Raw genomic sequence first — 11,177 nt, forward strand, 5'->3', positions numbered from 1 at the left:
TATATATATATATATATATATATATATATATATATAACTCACCACCTTCTTAAAAAAATATTAGTCATTTACTAAAATATTCTAATAAATAGTATCTCATTTGGTAATTATTATAAGAAAAAAATTACTTTCATGGCTATTAAGAAATTGAGTCAATTAAATTAATTTTTTAGAATTTATATAAAATGCAAATCAAATTTATTAAATTATTTATATTTATTGTCAAACATTTTTCTATTTATATTAAATATTTTGAAACTAAATGACTGATATTAGAAATAATAACATTAAATGAATTATATATTAGCAAAAATTTAAAGTGAAAGATAATAATTTGAGAATACTCAAGTAATATTAATTAGATCCCCAACACAGTTAAAAAAAAAGTGATTAATTAATAGTATTGTACTAACAATTGAAAAAATATAATTCATGTTAGGACACACTTTTTTTTTACAAATGAATGGTATATGAGTAGTAGTGATATTTAGACACCATTAACTTTCTTACTTATGCATTTTATTTTTATCTCATTGTTAATATTTCAGGTTTATCATATTATCATCAATAAATTATCATGTTATCATCAATATTTATTTCTCTCTCAAAATATTTATCTAGATGTCCAAAAGATGATTTTCCTTTATCTATTAATTTTAGCATATTCCAAGTATGATTTCCCTGTTCTCTTAATTTGAAATCAGAACGGGAAACGAATTTTATTCTTCAAAACCTCGTATTGTTTCTTAATAATAAATTATCTAAATATTTTAAACATGTAAACAATATTAATAAAGGATTGTGTTGTTATCTTCCTTTCCACCCGTTATCAAAAAATTATTCTCTCTCACCCCATTTTCTTCCTTGTACATCTTTTGGGGGTGATATTTTCTTCCTTATACTTAATCATAGTAATTGCTGTTACACTACTTAACTTAAATACACGCAGAAGAAAAAAAACCCAGCTTACTATATACCCAATAAAAACTCAGCTTGCACTCATTTTAATTTGGTTGCGCTTCATTATCTCTTATTTTACATTATTTAGCATATTCCATTTCATAGATGAGTAGTCTAAATTAATATACATACTAGTATTTCCTTAGAGTCCTAGACTCAGATTCCTTGTTACAGGGGAATTATACACTTACACGTGATATGTAAGAGATCCGTTTATAAATTCCTTGCGTAACAATTCACCAAAACAACTTTTTGCCACAAGTTTATGATAGACTGAATTTTCATTTTAGAAAAAAAAAATAACAAGGCCATTGAAGCCACAATCTAAAATTATTGAACAAAAAAAATCTATTACAAATTATGACTCTGTTCTTGTATAAATACAATAGCTTTTTTGTCCGCACAATCATTTTTATCCAAAGAAATTGGGGACATCTCCATCAACCATGCTCATGCATTCTTTGTCCCAATGACAAAAATATTAAATTTTTAAACCTAATTTACACACAAATGAGAACAATTTATAAACATCTACGATGGTTACAGATGTAGATGATCCCTAAAGAAGGTGTGGAGTAGTTCAAAAGAAAGGCAATTGCTTCCAATGTATAGGAACAGAGAAATTCCTATTAGGATTAACCAACCTTCCGGAATCTTTATTAGGCAAAAATTGAACCATCAAATCTTCACAATAAGGAGTCATAACAACATCCGAAACCCATGTTTCTCCATAATAAATAGCTTGAACCTTCATTTGAATACCAAAATTCAACGAACCATTTTTTGCTCTATCTTTTCCAATTTCCTCAACCAAAGGATTCTCAACTAACGGTTGATCTTGATCATCTTCCCAATCACCTGCCTCCACAGTAACAAACTTCAAATGCAACTTCACAAACTCACCTTGATCCAAATAAAATGGATACGAAGAAGCAACAGAAAGGGCATCTTCGGGATTTTGTTTATAAAATATTGTGAAATCAATGCTTCTAAAGTATATGGAAGAAACATTTGTATTTGTGACTGTGAATTTTGCGTCCCACGTGGCGGTGAGTCCTTTTGTTGTTGTGGTGAAATTTGAAATGTACATTGAATTGAGAATGAAAATTGGTGGAATTGGATCTTGTTTTGGTGATCCTAAACGTCTATAAAGAGGTAAGAATATTAGCATCATTAACATTGTTAGACCAATTAGGTCTTGAATTTTTTCGCAGGTACGTTCGTTGATATTGAAGATTTCATCTGAATTAATGTAATTTTCGGATATTGTTGTTTGTGTTGAAATTGATAAAGGTTGTTGTTCATCTTCTTGATTAGGTTCGGTTTCTGATTGTGGCAATGTTGAAAATCTGTAAACGTGATTTCTCTCGTTTTGAGGTTCAACAGAGGCCATTAATTTTTCCTCTCTAGATAAAAATTAAAATAAAATAGAAAAATGGTTTTGTGAATTGAAGGGAGGGGGAAGGAGAAAAGACAATAGAGAAATTATAGGTTGTTAAAAATAACAGTAGAATTTGTGGGTGGTTTTTTTTGTATTTAAATGAGGTTTTGGTAATGAATATTGTACAGCTAATGTGGTTGAATTTGTTGTGTAGATCTAAATAAAGGAGAATTGCAGTGGAAATGGATTTGATGAAATCAGTTAATTATCTTAGATGTAAGTTATTTGAAGCTAGGATCGTTGGGTTTTGAGTTTTCCATTTGTCAAGCAGTTAAGATATATGCCAGAATTACATTCAAAGTATTTGTTTTTTCTTTTAGAGAAATGTAAATATCTTTATAATTTTTTTTTTAATTTAAATTTTTTATTGTTTTGAATTAGAGTATTATTCTTTCACTTTAACTTTTTTTTATAAAAAAATATATCCTATCAACAAATAATAAATCTGTTACAACTAAATTAGACAAAGAATTTCGAATATAATTTTACCTTTATATATTATTTTATTTTTTAAAACATAAATATATACATCATAATAATTCTTTGAAATTTTTTTTTATTCTAGAAAAATAAAATATATCTCTCTACATAAGTAACCAAACAATTGTTTAACTATTTCTCTCATATGATTTGACATTCTATTCTTGCTAAACATATCTTTGTTCTTTTGAATCTGAATCACCGCTTTAAAGTTGTTTACACAAATCAATAACATTATTAAATTTTGCTACTTTTCATAAACAATAATATATATTTTTTCTATATCATCCCTTAACTATTTATTATTTCAACACATCTATTTCTTTCTTGGTAATAAATAAGTATAGATAATTTTCAGAAATTAACATTTAAACTAATTTGAAAATGACAAATACAAAAAATGATTTTTTTATTGAAAAAATGCATTTAACCATTTAACATCTCTTTATTACATGCATAAAATGAGCTTTTTTTTATCTTAAAAAATATTATAAATGTAACCATAATTAACTCACATGTGAAATTCTGATTTGTACAAATTAACAATATCGTTATTTGTCAATTGAACTACAATTTAAAGACTAAAAAAAAGATTTTTAACTTAAATAAATTATACAAAGAAATTACTGATCCATACTCCTTTTGGTATAACATCTTTTCAACTTTTGAAGATTATAATGCTTCTCTAATTCCTATAACGATTATTCAATTTATCTTCTTTCCATTCAACAAGAATTAACTCAACTATTACGTGAGTTAATTACGATAAAATTTACCATCCCTTATAAAAAAAATAAAAATTAGATACATATAAATCAACCCAAATTACAAAAGATCTGACAAAATCGACAACTTAAAAGACTAAACCTGTTACTGAAAACTCCGACACAAACATTTTTTTCTCTGTACGTAAATGTACAACACTAATTTTACAATAATTTAAAATAATATTAATAATAATTTTACAATAATTTTAAATAAAAAATTTATCTCGTGAAATTATAAGACTAAACTTGTAATTCCGAATGAGGTAGCAACTCATCATCCCCATGGGCGTGAAGTTCATATTATTGGTAAGATAGATGAAATGCTAGCTTCCACCCATTAGGCAATTGCCATGGAACCAAGTGAAGAGATAATTATCACACTCCAACCAATGATTAAACCAACCGTTTGAAGTACTGTATAAAAATATCTTACAGTTGCCTCATAGAACTTTTTTTTTTAGCTAGTTACATACCTTTTAAATAATTGAAATTTTTGTAAATTTTTAAAAGCAAAGAATTTTGTAATAACACTATAAAATTGTAAAAATAAAAGAAAGATGAATTTTTATCTCCATTTGTTTGACTGTATGAAAAGTACTAGCTATATTTATTATACGAAAGAAAAGAAAGATGAATTTAATCTCCATTATGCAATTTTATGAACAAAAAACTGTACAAAAACAATATGTGCAGATAATAAATAATGCTTCTCTAATTCCTATAATGATTATTCGACTTATCTTCTTCCCATTCAACAAGACCTACACACTCTCTAGAGTTAGAATCAATCATTGTTGCTGATTCACCTTTCTCATTTCCCTCTACAAACTTAACTCTTAAATTATTACATTTTGGGTACATAATAAAAGGTGCAACCCACCCATCACTAGATTCAACTTCTCCCACAACCCTCAAATGCAAACTAAACCTTGTAACACCTCGTTGCATATCTTGTGCAATAGCATCAATCACAACATCATCAACAATAGGTTGATCTTTTTCCCACCCTGTTGTTTTCAATTTCAAATGCACTTTTTTTGTTTCTTCCCCTTCCATTGGAAAAACTTGGCTTTGTAAAGCATATTGAGGCATTATAGGAGTTTCCAAAGCCAATGTTTGATTTTCTTTGTAACATATTGCCGCGTCTAGTCTTAGGATGTTTATGTTGGTTGCGTTCATAACGTTGGAGACCGTTAATGTTATGTTCCATATCGATGATAATTCACCATCAGATATTTTGATTTGAGGAATGTGAAACGTGTCGAGGAAGAATTTTGGTGGAATTGGAATTGAACTTGGTTGGTTTAGTTTTGTTTCACGCAAAGAAAGACCAACCAATAATGTTCCAACCAAAGCCAAACGTAACATTATTACTAAGGAATCCCAATCAAAACGTTCTTCAATTGGCTCTATTAATATGCGGCGGTTATTAATAATAGTATTGACATGAAAGTTGGTATTATATGTTTGATCATCCTCTTGTTGGGGAAGAGGTGAAAATTCGGTTCTTGATTCAACTTGAGGAGATGAAAAAGACATTCTTAGAAATATTTGGGAAAATAAATTATTTACTTGATGGATGATGAATTGCATTGGATAAATTTAATTCAATGTTGCCATTAAATATCAATGTTTGTAATCAGTTAGTTTGTAATCAATTATGTTGCAAATGTTGACAATGTTGTAACTAATTTAAGTATTTCCAGAACAGGGTTAATTTTGTGTGCAATAATTGTTATATAATTTCATACAATGTGCAAGCACTTTGTAACTAATTTTTGGTTGCTTATGTTGTAATGTATTTATTTTAGTTAGGTGTATATCAACATATCTTATCATTCTTTTAAAAATGGTTCTGAAACGACATACGTGGCTCAAATATGTGTTTAATAATCTTTTGCACTTTTTTACATTGGTGAACATAAGTGGCTCAAAAAATTCTGTTTTGGATTATATGTTTTCCTTAAATAGTAATATACATGTATGTTTCATATCATTAAGTATTTCATGTCGAGCCAAAATGAAAACAATACGAATATGCTCAAGAGCCAGCTCAAATGAAGCCAATTAATTAGCTTATCTTAGCGGCCACTCCTAATTAGGCTAAGCTAATAGGCTTTCTTTTTCTTGATAAGTACTAAAAACCAACGACTATAAGCTTTGAACTGTGGGGCATATTGGTGTTAATGTATGTTTAGTTAGGTGTTAACTAAAATGTTTAGAAAATATGTATTATATCAAATAATTAATTATATTTAAAAATATTGTTTGAATATTAGTGACAACTCTACTTAATTTTTATATTTCTTTTTATATTTTAAGTAATTTTAATGTTTATATATATATATATATATTTTTTACTTTTTCAAATAAAGTAAAACAAAAAATTACTCATGAGGATGCTATACAATGAGTGATCTTTTATAATTTTAAATAAATAAATAAATAAAATCAACTCAAAGTTGTGGATTTGGAAAGGACAAAATTGTTGTTTCAAAACACGACCTCTGTCATTAAAAGTCCAATATTAATATTTAATAGAAAGTGAAGTATATTGATATTTTTTAAAATGTAAGTTGTATAAAATAAACTTGAATAAACCTCACATTAAATAAGATAAATTATATGTGTAATTTTACGGTAAAATAGACGTGATTTTGTTCAATTCTATTGTAAAATAAAAGATGTATTAAGTAACGGAACTTCGAATGTGTAGTATATTTTCGCACACATTGATTAAGCATAAAGTAAAATAGACGAGAACAAATCATCAAGAAGCCCTCTATCTTTTATTAATGATAAAATAACCAAATAGCAAGGGGCATATGTATTATTCAATTTGTCTTTTTATATTTTATTTATCTTTTCTATTATTCCATTCCATTGGGTTAGTAAGTCCACTCCATGGGTAAATTTATGCCAGGAGGCAACGAATTATCATAGCACTCTTCCTGCTTCACCTTGACTGATCCATCATTTTTTTCTTTTGAAGCCATTTTCTTTTTTTTCTTTTGAGAATTGGCTCCACCTTCTTGTTTAGGACTCTTTTCTGCCATGACAAAAATATTAATTTTATATTATTCTCAAATTTTGGCTGTTGTCGGTTCCCTATAAAATGTAACTATTCCTTTTAGATAACATTAATTAGTGTGAAAAGTAGTATATCAAGATTTACAATTGAAAAAATGTGGGACAGCTAAGTTATAAAATTAAGCTGGAACTATATAAATTTGGATAAAAACTAAACAAACAGAAGGAAAAAAATGGGTGAGTTAGGGTTGGATTTGGCTTGATCTAAAAGGGTGAAGCTGTTTTGGGTATAAATCACAAAAAGGTTCAAAAAGTTGTTGAGAAAAGGGATTTTGGGTATTGTTTATTATTTTGTGAAAAAAAATTGCTTTTATTTTTTAAAATGTGTTAATTTTATATTTAATTAAAGGTCGTTGAAGTAAATCATTATCACAAAGATAAGATGAACTTTTTGTTGATAAAGATGTATTTTTGAAAATAATTAAAATTGTATTTTGAAATTTTCATGTTTTTATAAATGTAGATAATTATTCATTTTAAATGTCTTTTAATACAAATTTTAGATAATGAAAATAGAAAATATTTTCACATAGAATTGTTTATTTTGTGAGAATGTTTTTTGTTTCTATTTTCTAAAATGTATGTTCATTTTATCTTTATTAGAGACTATTAAAATAAACATTGTCAAGAAAATAAGATGAAATTTGAATTAATAAAGATGAATTTCTGAAAAAGTGAGGATAAACTTTTTATGTTTTCATTGTTTCTAGAAATGTTGACTATTTTTCACTTTAAAAATATTTTATTTCTTTATTAACAAATAAAATTAAATATATTTTATAAAATAAAAACAAAAAATATTTTCACAAAATATACACCCCTAAAATCCCTTTCTATCAACCATATTTCGAATTCTTTTGTGATTTAGACTCAAACACCTTCACCATTTTACAATGATTCTTACTTAATTTTGTAATAATTATAAAATATTTAAAACGAGTACATATTTTATTTATTAAATACTTTTTATTAAATTTCAATGACAATATTTGTTAGTAAAATTATGACGTGATAGTTAACGTAGACAATAAATAAATAAGTTGTTTTGCAGAATATATAAAGATAATATTAAAAATTGTCGTATTAATAAGTGTACTTAAAAAATTTGTTTATAAAAACGAAAATAAAAAATTTTGCATTAAAAAATAAATTTTAAATTTAAAAAATACAATTTCTATCACATTTTTATTATAAAATTATTATTAATATTTTCCTACTAAAAATAATTACTAATTTCGTCACCTATTTTTTAGACAAATTTACTTCTAACAATATAATTTTTCTAAACTTGAAATTTTAAAACATACGAAGTGGACAATAAAACTAAAATTATAATTTGTTTAGATAACATAGTTATATTATTATTAAAAACAATTGAGGGAATGAAATTTAAACAAAAATTATTAAAAAAAAAATACAACAAAAAGTCGAAAAACTGACCTTTGATATTGCTGCAGCTGGCACTGGGTAGAACTTGGGCAGGATGGAACACACCTGTCCCGTGGCTAACAAAGCCCGACTGATTTTCTTGGGCCTGGGCTGGCTGCACCACATCCATTACACCTCCATTTTGCACGAGCCCATTCACACCCACCTACAAATGAAAAACATGTCCATACCAATAGCCAATGCATCAATATTAATCTAATTCTGAACTATGTGCCCATAATTTTAACATGTAGCTCTATAATTTCAGTAAACTACATCTTTTTTATTAAAAAGAATAATATTTTTCTATCCGACTAAATTTAATTTAGATTTTGAAAATTTTAAAACTAGTTTTCCAAACACACATCTTTTAGAAAATTCAAATTTTTATATTGAAATTTCTTTTTTTAAAAATTAGAACAAAATTATTTTCAGAAAAAAAAAAATTTAACACTTTGTATTCTAGAAAACTTGAAAACAAATTTTCTAGAATACAAATTTGTATTGAAAATCATAAAATTTAAATTTTAAAAAAAATAATAAAATTAAATTTTTATTAAAACGAGAGAGTAAAAATATATCAAGGGATATAGGATAAAATTTTCCTATGTTAGGTGGTGGATCCCCAATATTATGGTTGCAACAATGTCCCAATCGCATTAACCCATAATTTTTACATTGCAATGAGTTTTTTTCGACACATTGCAATGATAAATCACAAAAAATGTTGTAAGGCCAAATAGGGTGAGTGGAACAAAACATATCTCATTTGGACAATATCATATTGTCCATTAAATATTGATGTTTCTCTGTTGAAATTCTAATTTTAATTTATTATGTTGAAGGAGTGCCGTCTCTTCTATTAGACTCAATCATGTTTGATATTTTACTGTTTCTTTTATATCATAAATATTAATATGTGATTTATAAAATAAGTAATAAATTATATATCAAAAGATGTTAATAAAAATTAAGTTTACACCGGAACACGCTTTACAACAGGTTCATTGTATGCAATAATAATTACCAGAATACAACCGTAATTTAAAATCCTAAAAATGCTAATTTAATTCATCAATAAAATGCGTTACTTTTATTGAAATTTTTATTTTACCAAAAAAAAAAATCATCAATAAAAGCAACGCACACAATAGTTTAATAAGACAAACAATAATTGGCATTAAGTAGAAGAAACAACATATTTCACCTGATGTTGAGGCAGTAGTGTTGGTCTTACACACTGATATTGATGAACGTAAGGGTGACACCCATAACCGTAAGGTCCAACTCTGAAGTTACCATAAGGCCTGTAGTATCCAGCCTCTGCAGTTGGAAATCGAGGTGGAAAAGAAATGGGACCCTAATATTCAAATTATGAAAATTAAATAATTAAACCAAGTCAGTGATCATTGTCAAGTGGTGTTTAATTTGTAACAATTGAGTATCCAATGAGGGAGCTTGACAAATATATTTGAGGGGCCCAATTATATTAATGTGATTTCCCTCAAATTTGCATGAAAGTTTTGTGGCTAAATATTTAGTAATGTTTGTTTTTAACTTGATATACTGTGTTCAACTCCTAATTAAAAGTATTACTTTGTTATTGAACACCATATAAAACATATATTTCAATACATAAATATTAAAAAAATTGGGTGCCATGACACTCTTTGCCTAAGAAAGCTCCTCAACTAAAATTGAGTAGAAATGTAAATAAAGAGATGCAAACCTTTGAGTCTGGTCTTGAACAATTAGGAATCCATACTTTTCCCCTACCCCTATTCCGGTAAGTTAGTGGTGGTCGTAGCCAAGGTGCTCGTGGTGGAGGAGGCTCCGCCATAAGCTATTTGGTTTAATTGAGCAATCTAGTGAAGAAAGAGTAGAAAGTAGATGGGATGTGACACAAGAATTCATATTTATATATACAATTTAGGAAAATTTCATTGTACTCACGAGGAAGTATGGGGAGTAACGCGAATTCACGTCATCAAAACGTTTCCATTGCTCTTATTAATACTTGTGTTCATATGGAGACTTACGTGCCTATTTGTTCCTTTTTATCGATAAAAATAATATAAGTTCCACCATTTTATATAAATTGTGTAAATAACTCAATTTATATAATTGATAAGGAGGAATAAAATAGTTGCAACGAAGGGCAAAATTGGAATGAAAAAATGTTATACCAAAATTTGATATTATTTTTATACATAACTATAAATATTTCAAAAAATTCAATTATTTTATTAAATAAAAAAATAACATTGTAAATAAAGTAATTTTAATTAATGATAAAATTGACAGAAAACAAAAAATCAAACCAAAACCATATATTCCTTTAATATATATATATATAGTATAGATATTTATTATATTATGAGCATAATATCATATTCAAAATTGATCTGAAGTCTTGCATATAAAAAAAGAGGTCTGAAATCAAGTACATATAAAAGTTATAACACTCGTTTATTTTTATAAAAAAATATTAAAAAATTATAGTTATAACGTAAAAATGATAATGATGCTAAAAAGAAATGACCATTTAATACTATATTATTTAATAGAAAATACCCACTTAAATATTTTCATTCAATATTTAGATGAATATTAATGTAACATTTTATCTTTTTATTTAAAAAAATACTAATTTGTATATATTATAGATGTAAAAAAGTGCACTTCAATCAATCACACCTCAATATATAAAACGTATGCGTTCTTTTAGAAATAAACAGTCGTATCAATTTTTAGAAATAATAAAAATGTCAAAATTATTACTTTTATTATTTAAAAAATGCACCATTCATTGCTAATATTTTATCTTCTCTTTATTATCATAATTCATTTCAAAACATCTTGTTATTAACAAATTGAAATAAATATATTTAAAAAAAAAAAATTCACAAAGTAAATAGTTGTAATGACTATTTCGATCTCCATCGAGATAGTAATGATAACACTTATTAATAACACTAAACTAAATAATAACTTTTATTTATTTTTTACGA

Source organism: Cicer arietinum, chromosome 3, assembly GCF_000331145.2.
Source record: "Cicer arietinum cultivar CDC Frontier isolate Library 1 chromosome 3, Cicar.CDCFrontier_v2.0, whole genome shotgun sequence".
NCBI classification, from domain to species: Eukaryota; Viridiplantae; Streptophyta; class Magnoliopsida; order Fabales; family Fabaceae; genus Cicer; species Cicer arietinum.